This window comes from Dasypus novemcinctus, chromosome 3 (genome assembly GCF_030445035.2).
Source record: "Dasypus novemcinctus isolate mDasNov1 chromosome 3, mDasNov1.1.hap2, whole genome shotgun sequence".
NCBI classification, from domain to species: Eukaryota; Metazoa; Chordata; class Mammalia; order Cingulata; family Dasypodidae; genus Dasypus; species Dasypus novemcinctus.
In genome coordinates, this window is record NC_080675.1 from 70,692,800 (window position 1) to 70,707,441 (window position 14,642).

Genomic DNA, 14,642 nt, shown 5'->3' on the forward strand with positions numbered 1-14,642 from the left:
TATGTGGAGGACACCCCTGGTTGGCACGGCACTCCTTTGCGCACATCAGCCGGCTCCATAAGGGTCAAGGAGGGCCGGGGTTTGAACTGGGGACCTCCCATGTGGTAGGCGGACGCCCTAACCACTGGGCCAAGTCCACTTCCCAGGATTCAGTCTTAATCTCCTATCATCAATCTTTCTTTATTTCAGCTTATGTTATCTTCTTAAATACATATCTGATTGTGTTCCTTCCTTGCTTAAAGCCTTCCATGGGTTCCTAATAGTTCTAGGAGTAAAATTCATCCTATGACAACCCCTTATGATCTGCTTCCTTCTCATTTATCCTTCTTAATCACTCAGCACACCCTTGGAAACAACGTCTTCTGTACGCATTCTCACATTATATGCAGTCTTTTTGAGAAATTTTATGAATTTATTATTTTTCAGCACACAATATAACAATGTAGCCTTCTATGTTTCACTGTTGAAAGTTTTATACCATAACTTTCTTTTCAACATTTGAACACTTTTTAAAAATGTGTATTTGTTATAATGTATCTTCACCTATCACTTTTTAAAAATTTCATTATAGATATATGAATTGTTCTTTAATCCACAAATGATCTGACTGTTAAAACCTTGCATATCTGAGAATATAATTATGATTCTCAAAAAAATCAACAAATTAGCTAGGTTTAAGTAATTGAATGAAAAATGTATGCATACATAAAGAATATATATACTATATATATAAGAATATAAATAAATATAAAAATATATTTATTTTCCTAAATATTTCAGAGAATTTATTTAGGACAGTATATTGTAGAAACCTTTCTATTATAAAATACATATTTAAAATTTTCTTTCTGGAGGCATATATTTTCTCTATAACTAAAAGAAAATTTTCCAGTTACATATAGGTATAAATATGTTTTTATTAATATTATGAAATCTGTTTTCATCATTTTTGTTTAGTTCAGAACATCTTACTTTAATAACATTCTCGATTATAGATCCTATTCCAATGGCTTAGCTTTTACTTTCTTCAAAGAACCAATAATCCTTTGAACATGTCTCTATATATTCTCTGTGTCACGCCGGTCACCTTCTTTTTTATTTTTTTGAGGTCTTTGTTATCCTCCAACATATCCAGGTTTAATGTTCAATAGATCTATTTCTATTCTTTATTTCTCTATATAAGGCTGTAAATATTGAAGTTAAATCCATGTTTCCTGTGGCTGGATGTACTTTGCTCCTACAATTCATATTACTTTTTTTGAAATTTTTTATTTTTTTTAATGGTACATTAAGAAAATATGAGGTCCCCATATAGCCACCCACCCCCCTCACTTCACTCCTCCCACCCCAACAACCTCTTTCATCATCGTGACACATTCATTGCATTTGGTGAATACATTTTTGAGCATTGCTGCACCACATGAATAGTCATTTACATTGTAGTTTACTTTTAATCATACTGAAGATTCCAAGCAGTTTTATAAAGTATCCTTAGAATTTCTCCTATAAATCATCTTTAGATATCTGCTCGTCCTCTGAATTTTCAGGATAATGTTTGATATACTCTATTTTACTTTCTGTTCGTTTTGTCTTGCTTTTTCATTTTGTGTAATTTTATTTACCCTCCAGGAAATCCATCCAAACCATACTTTATCATTAGAAGACAGATGTTACTTTAGATTCCATTTACTTTCTGTTTGGATATTGGTCAATTACAATTCCCATATTTCCAGCTGGATTCCACATTAAGGTGCATGGTTTCTACTTTTTCTCCCTGGGTCAATGAGCCATATCTGCTAGTTTTCTGGAAGACTGAAATTGACTTTTCTCCTTTATCTACTAACTAGAACATTGGATATTTTTAGCAGTAGAGTGCATTTTTCAAAATTGAGGTAATACACTGCTATCTTCTTTTGGTGTATTTTTGGAGTCATCTAATAACTAAGAACTCTATATAAATTAATACTTTATTTATATGTAGGTTTTGAATGTCTTTCACATTCACTTTAAGATGTAAGTTCTTTTGTTTTTCTCTTTTTATGCTTGAATAATTTTATGGTTTTCTTTGTTATCATCTATTTTATAATATCCTAATCATCTTACATTTAGAATTAAAACCTATCTTTGGGAACAGTTGTGGCTCGAGTGATTAAGCTCCTGCTTCCCACATGGGAGGCCCCAGGCTTCAGCTCCTGGTGCCTCCTAAAACAACAAACGAATGAAAAAAACAACACAGGGGAGCTGCTATGGCTCTGTGGTTGAGGGCCATCTTCCCATATTTGAGGTCCTGGGTTCAATCCCCAGGTCTGGTACATCAACAAACAAACAAACAAACAAAAACTATCTTTATTTTAAAAATTAACAAGAAATTTAAATGTTTAATATTATTTGCTTAGCTTCAAGTTGATTGATGCTTCCTTGTCTGGCATACATTTATATAATCACATCACATACTTCAATATCATTCTGTTCTTTAACTCTCTTCGCCTCAAATTTTACAACCAAAAATTACGAGAGTAAATGACTCCATTACATTAAAAAAGTCATAACAACAGGAATTATTATTTTTCTTTGGCAGAATTTATATGTTTTGTAAAACTTGCACTTGTTAAAAGTTCAGTTTTCTACTTGAGTCTTTTCATCTATGAAAGTCAACTTTGGATCAATCCAGTGAGTCTCAATGTATGATTTACAACATAATCACCTTTTGGTCTTCCTATAAAAGGGAGATTTCCAGGCTCTAAAGAAAAAATGCACTTTATTAGAACTACATTGAAATGCAGAAATCTGTTTTTTAGATAAATCTGAAGCAGGTGGTTCAAGAACTAAATTTCGAAGATCACTAGAACAAATACTTTTTATTTCCATTGTATATCAAAAAACATATGATTCTTAGATTTCTGGTTTATAACTTTGAGAACAAATGATAAATTGATAAATTGTGATCTAATATGATTTTTAAATGACACATTCTATTCAGAAATATCTCTCGCTAGAATTAGTTTTAAAATAGTGGAGGATAAAAATAAGAGTAGCAATAATCACTAATATAACAACTAACAAATTCCTCTCTGACTGTAAATCATCACGTATGTAAAGAACAAAAATGTCAGCAATATTAGCAAAATACTTTGTTCTATAAAATAACATCCTCTTACGTACTTGCCTGGGCGTATCATGCAGGAAACTATTCTGAGCCCTCAATGAAATTTTACACACATGCATTTTTAATATAATAATTTAAGTAATACATTTACTTGCATTGAAATATTTATATTGTAAGACAATGATATAATCATGAACTAAACTATCGCTGAACATATGCAAGCTGGTGGTCACCCTGGATTGAAGAACCAGCCTTGTGGTGTTCTTTTGAAGCAATTACATTAGAGAACCGGGAGAGCTACAAACCACTCCACAAGTTCTAAGAAAGAACTAAAGGCATAACTAGGGTTTTTAAATTCTCTCACTTAACAACTCCCTGGAGACTCCATGATTTATGTTTGCAACAACTAAATATTCATTCAGACCCCATACTCTTTCCACAGTTATTTGATTTAGGTTGTTTTTGTGACAATTTGACTTTCTGTAAAAAATACAATTGGAAAAGAAAGTGTTAGATTTTTTTTCTTGCACATTTAGAGATGTGAAAAGCCCTTCCCCTGGAAAGTAATTGTGAATTTTAGCTTATCTGTTATTTATAGTCTATATGATAGAGGCCCCTAAATTCTAATCTCTTTTATTAATATATTATTTGTTACTCATTAAGTTAGTCCTGAATGTCCACAATTATCGTTGTCTTGTTACCAGGAACTAGATCCAATTCTTTCAATTTACTCTTAGAAGATATTTATTATCAAACAAATGCTGACGATCATTCCTTGAGACCATGTCCTAAGGTTAATGATTTTAAAAAAAGAAATTAAAGTCACCAATTAGCTCTCTCATAATCTCTCATCTTACAAAGAAGATATACAGTTCATATGATTTCTCTTGATCATGGGTTGACAAAATATGACATGCATGCCATAGCCAGCCTTTCACCTATTTTGAAAGGTTCAGAAACTAATAATAAATTTTATATTTTAAGGGGGTTGTAAAAAAAAAAAACAAAGAAGCATTTGTGACAGATACCATATGTGATAACAAAGCCTAAAATAGTTGCTATCTGTCTCATTATGGAAAAAAGTTGTTATATCATGTTCCAGATGGATATGGCTGAAAAATTATGTCATTGATGTTTTTACTTTCTTTACAAATTATAGCATACTGTGCTTTCATGTTTTTAAATAATGAGTAAAAGAATCTATTTGAAATCACAAGCATGGTAATTGAGTCTTCTGCACCTCAAGTCCCATAACCAAGAGGCAACAAATTTTAAGTCTTTTTAGTACTTATGGTGGAAACATCCAAAATTTATGTATTTTTCATATATTGACTAACCACTGTGAATTTTAAGATTTTAGTTATACTTCACTTATCCTTTTCATCATTCAAAGTTTTTAGTTATTTTATTCTCAACCTCAGTATTAAATAAAAGATACTTATTAGTAATAGCTTTCAAATAAAATAATCTAGTAAAACTGTCACACATTTAACTGCACAAAAGGTAAGTAAATCACTAAATTAATCAAAGCAAACAACACTCACAATTAACACATGTAAGCCAGGTCAAGAGATAGTACATTATCAAAAACTTACAATACTCATTAATATTCTCCCAATCATTGCCTCCATCCTTCTGTATCATGGATACTATCCTGAGTTTCATCCATTTTTTTAACATTCTCCAAGCATGTTTTTGGTCATACTCTTAGTTTGTGTATATGTGTTTAATACCTGGCTTCTTTTTCACTATTCAATTTATGTAGTTCATCCATACTTCTTTTTAATTTAATTTTTTTTATTTTTATTTTTCTCTCCCCCCCTCCCCACCCCAGTTGTCTGTTCTCTGTGTCTATTTGCTGCACGTTCTTCTTTGTCCACTTCTTTGTCCACGGAACTCTGTGTTTCTTTTTTTTTGCGTCATCTTGTGTCAGCTCTCCGTGTGTGCAGCACCATTCCTGGGCAGGCTGAACTTTCTTTCACACTGGACAGCTCTCCTTATGGGGCACACTCCTTGCACGTGGGGCTCCCCTACACGAGGGACACCCCTGCATGGCACAGCACTCCTTGTGCACATCAGCACAGCGCATGGGCCAGGTCCACACCGGTCAAGGAGTCCCAGGGTTTGAACCATGAACCTCCCATGTGGTAGATGGATGCCCTAACCACTGGGCCAAGTCCGCTTCCCCATCCATACATTTTTAAAGCGTATAGCCTTGTTTCTCAAAGTGCCATTTATGGACCAATAGCAATAGTATAAATATAGAACTTATTAGAAAGGTAGAAATTCAGACTGCACTGCAGACTTACTGAATAAGAGTCAATATTTTTTTCAAGGTTCCCTATTGATTCACCTGCATATAAAAGTCTGAGAAACACTATATGGTACCCCATTGTCTTAGTTTGCTAGGGCTGCCATTAAATACCACACAATGGGTTGGCCTAAATAATAGGAATATATTGGCTCACAGTTTGAGGCCAGAAGTCCAAATCAGGGATTGACAAATGTGATGGTTAAATTCATGTGTCACCTTGACTACGACATGGTTTCCAGGTTTATGGTCATGAAAGTACTGGCTTTATTGTTACTGTGAAGAAATTTCAAGGATTTAAATCATTAGTAAGTTGGTTGCTTCTATAGCTGATTATGGCTAAAATTAGCCAAGGAGATTGCCTTTAACAATGAGAGATGTCTCATCCTGTCGCTTGAAGGCCTTAAAGTGAGAACTGAAGGCCTTAATGTGAGAACTGATGATTTCAGCAGTCAAAAAAAGAATTTCTAGTTCTAATTCAGCCAACCAATTTCTCCTGGGAGAATTCACTGAAATCTTCATTGGAGTTCCCAGCTTGCAACCTGCCCTACAGAATTTGAACTGCCCATCTGCTGGTTACATGAGCCAATTCCCATAATAAATCTCAAATATTGACATTATCCATCCATCTATCTATCTATCTATCTATCTATCTATCTATCTATCTATCTATCTATCTATCTATCTATCTATCTGTCTGTCTATTTATCATCCATCTACCCTGTCAGTTCCATTTCCTTGAATAGCCCTACTTAATACAGCAAGAACATATTTTCTCCCAGAAAATTACAGCATTCTGGTGCTGGTTACTGGCAACCCTAAGGGTTGCTTGGCTTTCTCATCATATGCAATGTCTCCTCCTTTCTTGCGCTCTTCCAGGTTCTTCTGACATCTGCCTTCTGGCTTTTTATAAAGCCTCCAGTAACATGGGTAATGACACACCCTCATTCAGTTGGGCCAGCCCCTAACTAAAAACAACATATTTAGAGGTCCTAATTACAATAGATTCAAATCTCCAAGAATGAGGATTAAGATTTATAACATGTGTTTGTTGGGGTACCTACAAGATCCATTATGAATATGTTTCAATATATTTCCTTTCTACTTTGATAAATATTGTACTGTTTGTTTTTCACGAATTTGGAGCTATTTCAAATACTGTTGCATGTTATATTCTTGAACATGCATTTAAGTGCATTAGGTGCTTTTCTCTTGGAAGGCATTTTTCTGGTCAAAAGGTTTGTATATATTTAAATATAGTAGATAAGGGAAGTTTACCAGAGAGGTTATAGCATTTAATAAACCAATAGCTGTGTGGGGGATTTCTACTTGCTCAACATCCTCTCAAACACTTAATATAGTCAATCTATATTTGTATAGGGGAAAGTAATTATGGTTTTAATTTTCATTTCCTTGATGAAAGATGAGGTTAAGTACTATTTCAAATTTATTGGCCTTTGGGATATACCTGTTTATATCTTTGCCTATTTTTAAAATTGGGTTATTAATTTTTTGTATAGTAGCATAAGTTCTTCATATATATATATTTTTTAAAGTTGTATTTATTTATTTCTCTCCCCTCCCCGCCCCGGTTGTCTGTTCTCTGTGTCTATTTGCTGCGTCTTCTTTGTCCACTTCTGTTGTTGTCAGCGGCACGGGAATCTGTGTTTCTTTTTGTTGATCATCTTGCTATGTCAGCTCTCTGTGTGGGCGTCGCCATTCTTAGGCAGGCTGTACTTTCTTTCACGCTGGGCAGCTCTCCTTAAAGGGCGCGCTCCTTGCGCGTGGGGCTCCTCTATGCGGAGACACCCCTGCGTGGCACGGCACTCTTTGTGCGCATCAGCACTGCACATGGGCCAGCTCCACACAGGTCAAGGGGACCCGGGGTTTGAACTGGGACCTCCCATGTGCTAGACGGACACCCTAACCACTGGGCCAAGTCCACTGCCTTGTTTTTCATATGTTCTTGATGTGAACGTTTTGTTTGCATGCAATATAGCATAGAAACTCTCCTATCCTTGATTTGAAAGTTTTAATTGGTATCCTTGATGAAAATAAACTAATCTATGACCAAATTATCAATATTTGATTTCTGGTTAGTGAATTTTATATCTACTTAATTAGTCTTATCCTGCTTCAATGACATGAGGAAAATATCCTGTATACACTTTTACAAAGGTTTGCATTTTAACAGTAACATTTGTATCACCTGTAGTTATGATGTCAGGTAAGGCTAAAAATATCTGTGTTTTTCATAGGTGTATCCAATTGGCTCAACAAAACGTATTCCTTTCCTCATTCCTCTGTAGTTCTACCTTTGTAATAAATTGAATAGAAAAATGAAATCATAATAAAATGGGTAACATGGCAGAAATGCAGAATCAATGTAATATTCAAAAACTCAATCTATACAATTAATGGAATGTAAAAATGAACATTATATGATCATTTTAATACATTTACAGAAAGCACTTGACAAAATTCAGGATACATTCATGATTAAAACTAAAATCTGATAAAAATACCAACTCTAAAATGTACAGCAAGCACCTTAGTTGATAATGAAATGTTAAAATCTTTCCTGTGAAATTTAGACATAACATTGGGCTTTATTTTCTTGGCTACTAAAACAAGGACCATACAATTATATAATTGTACATACAATAATATTAAATGTTACTCTTTTTTTCCTGCTTACAAAGTCCATGCAAGAGTTCCATTTAAGTTTCATTCTTTTGAACTTAAAGCAAATCTTGTTACACTTTTAAAATACACCTCTTGAGTGACCTTTTCTGTTTTATTAGTTTTTGTGATATATTCAGTTTTTGATTTTTGAAGATGATTGATGGTTTGTATAAGACTTCCTTTCTGACCATCTTTTTAAGAATATGCCATATATTTCAAAACAAGCCATATATATTTGAAAAGTCTGTTAATCTGTTCACTCTTTTAGTCAATAAATGTTATTTAGTGCCTATTTTATCCTAGACATTATTCTAGTATTGAAGGTAAAACAAAGAATGAGTTCTTTTCTTTGCGGAGTTTGTATTCTAATTAGTTAAAATAATCATTCAAGAAATAAACAAATGAGTTATATTTTCTCTAGAGAAAAATGTAAAAAGACAGGTAATAGAGAGTATAATATAGAATATGTTTTCTGTTTGAGAAGTCAGAAAACTCACTGAGAAGGTGGTATGAGAACATAGTTTTCAAAGCAAAAGTTACATGACTATATAGGACAAGAACATTTCCATCAGCAAGCTCAGCCAGTGCAAAGGCCCTGAAGTAAGAGCATGCTTGGCATATTAGATTTTGATTGCTGTATAACAAATCACCATAAAATTAAAACAGCTCACAATTATTATTTTACAGTGTCTGTGGATCAGGGACTGGGACTAATTTAGCTGGGTCCTCTATTCAGGTTTGAGTGTAGCTGAAGTCTCATCAGAGCCTTGACAAGAGATAGATCCATTCCAAAATCATTCAGGTATTTGGCAGAACTCAACTCATTCCATCTGTAGAACTGAAGTTTTCATTTTCTTGCTGGCAAGGACAACTTTCAGTATCAAGTTCCTCATCGTGTGTCCTTCTTTATATGCCTTCTTGAAACATGGCAGCTTACTTCTTGAAAGTCAGAAAGAGAGGCTCTTTGTTCTGACAAATTTGAGTCTCACATAATTAAGGGGTAACATCCTATGGCCTTTGTCATATAACTGAATCAAGGGAGTGACATCCCAGCATCTTTGACATATTCTATTGATTTGAAAGAAGTCAAAGGTTCAGCCCACACTCACAGGGAAGGGATTATACAGAATGTGAACATGGGGCCACCCTAGTGTCTGTCCACTACACCAGGCATATTCAAAGAACAACATAAAGGTAAGGGTATATGTTGACAATTGTGTTTAACCATAAAAACTGGCATCATTCTATGTTAGTCAGCCAAAGGATTGCTGATGCAAAATACCAGAAATCTGTTGTTTTTTATAGAGGGTATTTATTTAGGGTAGAAGTCTATAGTAACAAGGCCCTAAAGAGTCCAACTCAGTGTATCATAAGAGGTACTTTCTCACCCAGAGTCTGTTGACAACTGTTGATGCAAGATGGCAGGCAATGTCTGCAAGAGTTCAGTCTTCCTCCTTCCCTAAGGCTTTATAGTCCCAATTTCTTCCAAAATCAGCTATAGGCTGAGACAAATTTTTCCTTCCTCCTGGGGCTCCTTTCTCTCCAGGGTCAGCTGCTCTGCTCTATCCATAAGACCAGCTGTAAACTATCTGGCTAATGGCTCATCTCTCTTCCTGGGCCTCTGCCATGTCTAATGGAGGCTTCTCTCTTTCCTCATGTACTGCTTCTCTGTATGCTTACTTCCTGGGCTCCAGTATCAAAATTCCAATGAACTCTGTGCCTTGTTTTCTCTGTGAGTCCCTGCCCACCAAGAGGGTAGGGACTCAGCATCCTACTGATGTGGCCCAATCAAAGTCCTAATCACAATTTAATGAAGTAAAAGTGAAACCTGACAGACCAGTTTACAAACATAATCCAATGTCTATTTTTGGAATTCATAAATAATACCAAACTGCTACCCACCTGAATTAAAACATTTAACTTCAACAAGTTTTAAAGTGATACCTCTGAGAACCATTCAATTAGACAAATGGTCCTCTCAGTGTCTTGTATAAACAATCCTTTCTGTGAAACAAAAGATCTACTAAGAATCTTAAGCATGCTGTTCTACAAGGTCCTCACTAGAAGTCCAAATCATATAAGGGCTTACATCAAAAAGATTTTGCTGATTAATAAATTAATTCATAACATCCCAGAAAATATTTCAAAGAAGGACATCAGCTTGGACTGTTAGGGAAAGTAACAGTAAGGAATAAAAAGAAATGTCTCAACCCAGATTTCTAGACAGGAATAAACTGAAAACATTCCACAGCTGAAAACATGGGTTTCTTTTTTGTGAAAGAGGACAAATGCTCAGAGGAGAGAACCAGAAACCCAGGAAGCAGTGTCCAGAATCACGCTGAATCATTCCCAGGCAGTCAGTGTGAAGACTAATTGAAGAGCTTGTGACTTATGACTAGCTGAAATTCAGAATTGTATCAGGGACTCCTGTTTGCCTTCTACCCATGACCTATTTTTTAAGTAAAAGGGATTACAACGATAACCTATGCCTGTCTCAACATTGTATCTTTAGCATGGCGGGCAAGGGAAGGCATATTACTTGTCGCTTTATATCAAGGTCCTTAGATAGGAAAGTACGTCCTTGACTTAACTGTGTGCAGGAACGATACCTGGATCACTGAAAATATGACACCTTTGGCTTCTTCCAGAAACTGTAATAAATTCAGTTTTGAGGGTCAAATTGAAGGAGGGTATATTTTGAACATGGGAGAACTATATGTATAATAATTTAGAGGCAAAAGGCAGAAAATGGTGATTTTAAAACCTTGTCCATAAATTTTTTGGCATCCCATCTACAAAATTGAAGTCTAATTCCCTACTTCTTGAATATGGGCCAGCTTACTCTCTTCTAGCAAAGAGAACGCAGCAGAACAGACGCAGTGTGATGTCCAAGAATAGACTTAACCACAAAACAGATTTCTCTTAGGTCTTTCTTCACTAGGATTATATATTTGAACCTCTGGGCCTTCATGTAAGATGTTTGAATATGCTGAAGGTCCATGTTGGATAGTCACACTGAGAGAACAAATGGAGATAGAAAGAAATGGCCAAGGCTGCAATCTATTAGTTTCCAGATCTTTCATTCTCATCTCAAGCACAAGTCAATTGAATGAAGACTCTATTAAGATGATCCTCTGGCTTCAACCACCTTATCAATGCAATGTCACAAAAAATCCCACCCACAACTTCCCAGCCAATCTCTTCCTATAGTCCTGAACCAGGAAAGAGTGAGCAAGAACAATGTTACGATTTTAAACCACTAAATTCTGGATGATTTTTTATTCAGCAATTGAAAATTCATGCAATAATTCAAAAGAGAAATAATAGACTTCTTAACAAATAACATTGGAACAATTATAAAACACAAAATAATATGTTAAAAAACATAGTGTAAAGCATTACCTTACATGAACATTTTTAAACATATTTTGCTATTATAAATATGATTGGTAACGTACCTAATTGAACTAGATTCTGCTTTAAAATAATGGCTATCTTATTTTAATATCGTATATGCTCTTGTGCCCAAGAAGACACTCAGAGAATTTTTTTTCACAGTGCAAACTGCAATAAGTGTCTAATCGGATTCATATTTGGGCAGTTTGGCTTTAGAATTCTTATACTTAAACCCTATTCTGTTATGAACACTAGTTCTGAAAAGTACACTTAAATACCAGTCTATATATAATGTTGGTAAAGTAATATTGTTAAGAACTATAATACAGTATTTTAGCAGGAAATAATACTGAATTATTTTAGCATTTGCATTAAAATTGACATTATAACTTGAAAACATGAAGGAGGCACATAGTTGAAATAGTATTTTGAAAAACAATGTTCTATTACTTAAATGAACACAAAAAATAAACTTAATTTGGTTTGGCAGAAATAAGAAAACATTTTGCCATAGTATATTTCTTACCATGTGATTTTTTTTCCTTGGGAATTCATGAAATAGTGTGGTATCTTAATCTCTGATATAGTGGAAAAGGACAGGGTAATCCTGTTTCCTAAATCTGCTCACAGGTGACTTCCATCTCAACATAATCTGTTGGCAATACAGTTAGCTTTGTTATCTCAAAAGCAGAGACTATATAAATGAATTAACTATAACGTGAGTTTTCGTTGTTTCAGTTAAAGTATATATATATGTATATTATTCTTCTTTTAAATGTCCATGTATAGAAAATAAATCTAAAGAATAAAATATTTTAGAGAATAAATCTCATTCCAGTTGATTAATTTAGTTGGAGAGTAGGGGAAGTAAATAGGTAGATTATGATTAAACATGCTAATAAAGCCTCCATCTAATTTTTATAAGTATCAGTATACATTAATTTATTTGCTTTCAAAGGCCTTTTTTCTTTCAATTAAGGCATGATGTCAGATAAAGATTACCTGATTATTATTTTGTGGTATTAACTTGGCAGATTTACCCCAAGTTTGTCCCAAATTTATAGGTCTAGAAATACAAAGATGATCAGTAGCATATCATTCAAAATTTTAAAAAGTTAACTGATAAACCAGGGTAATCAGTAAATATACAGGAGATAGTTTGGTGATAACAGCACCGGGACAAATGAATCAATAGATTCTTACTCAATGAATCTTCATACCTGATAACCCTAATTTCTACTATTGGGATATAAGCAGCAGGTGAATACAAACCTTTGTATTAATTGACCATAGTAATATCTCATCTGATAATGATGGAGACAACAAAACACATTACCCAAACCAAGCAAACAAAGCAAAATATTTAGTATGTATTCTTTCTCTATTAAGGCCACATGGATCTCTTTCTACAACAGTTCTTTAGGCATCCAAGTTATAGTGCAAATGTAGAAACATCTTTCAGAGTAAGGTTATATAAAGTTTCACTAATTTGAAACAGTCATTTCCAAAATCTGTAAACTACTATATTTACTACTGCAGCTAGCTATTTTACAGATCTGATTATTCTTAGTTTCATATTCAGAAGATGGTCCTTGTTCTGATGCGCTTTTAAAAGTGTTTTGTGTCTGTTATAGTTGATCTGATGCTGTCACTGTACAGAAAGTTCCTAACCACAAGTATTTCCAATGTTATTAAACATTTCTGTGTCTTACAATTTCATACTTAGTTCTACCACTTTTTCACTTACTCTGTCAATATGTTAGATTTAAATTTAAAATTGTAACAGTTTGATATTATTAATGAATTCCAAAAAGAAATATTGGATTATGTTTATAAACTGATCTTTACCTCTGGGCATATTAGATTATATTGGATTCATAGGTTTACTTGATTAAGTAATTATGTAAACGTCTTGTGCCAGTAGGATGTTGAGCTCCCCCCTTGGTAGGTGGGGACTCACAGATAAAAGGCATGGCATATTGCAAAGGACAGAGTTAAGGGTTTTTGATGTTGGAGTTCTTATGTTGGAGTTTGATGCTGAAGCCTTAAGCTGGGAAGAGAGGAATCCTGGAAGCCTGAACCCTCACAGATGTCGGCAGCCATCTTGCTCCAACATGTGAAAATAGACTTCGGTGAGGGAAATAACATTCTTTGTGGTTTGGTATTTTTATAAAATACCTTTTATAAAAAACAACCAAATTCTGATATTTTGCATCAGCACCCCTTTGACTGACTAATATAAAAATGTATTATTATTTACAGACTTAATGACTACTTGTGGAAAACTTCATACATTAGTTTAAGCCTTTTATAAAATGTAGTTTATTGTATTCATAGCAGTCTGACTTATACTTTATTTACAGTGAAATTAATTTAGCATACCACGTTCCAGGATAATCATAAAACAAAAGGTAATATAGTCAAAATCAACTTGTATGTACATATAGATCGTGATTTGATGACATTTTTTTCTTTACATTTGAATTGTTCAGGTAAACAACAGCCCCCCCCCCCCAAGTTTAGCTGTTATATAATTAGCATTACTAAAGCAGAAAAGAAACGTTGAGCAGGTAGCTAAATTTTGAGGGGTAAGGTCAAAGCATCTCTGTAAAACCTTTCAGCCAAAAAAAGAGATAAGAAGCTGGCAAATCATACTGCTTGTGAAACTAAGTAGATAAATTCACGTTGGTAAAACTAATAATTTATTGGCATCAGTAGATATACAGAGAGTATCACTCCCTGAAATAGTACATACGTCTTTATAATAGACAAAAAATAAACATCTGAGAAGCACCTGTGCTGTGTAAAGTACATTATTTCATTAATTCTTCAAAACAATCTTGAAAAGGAGATATCACACCCCTATCTCATAAGTAATGCACTAGGCCCTGATTTGGAGAGTGTTCCATTCAGTGCTAATGCTTCAGAGCTCCAATGCTCATGGTGTTTTCCCTCCATCACTGATTCTTTATATATCCTGAAGCACTGACCACACAGTTAGTTTCATAGTGGTGAAAGATAAGGAGTGAAACCCAATTTTAATACAATCTATTTACATAAAGATTCTGTTTAAACAAAATCATAAAGGACTGTATTTCAAAATGCGACCTTAACTCCTATGTCAAATACCAGTTTCACAAAAAG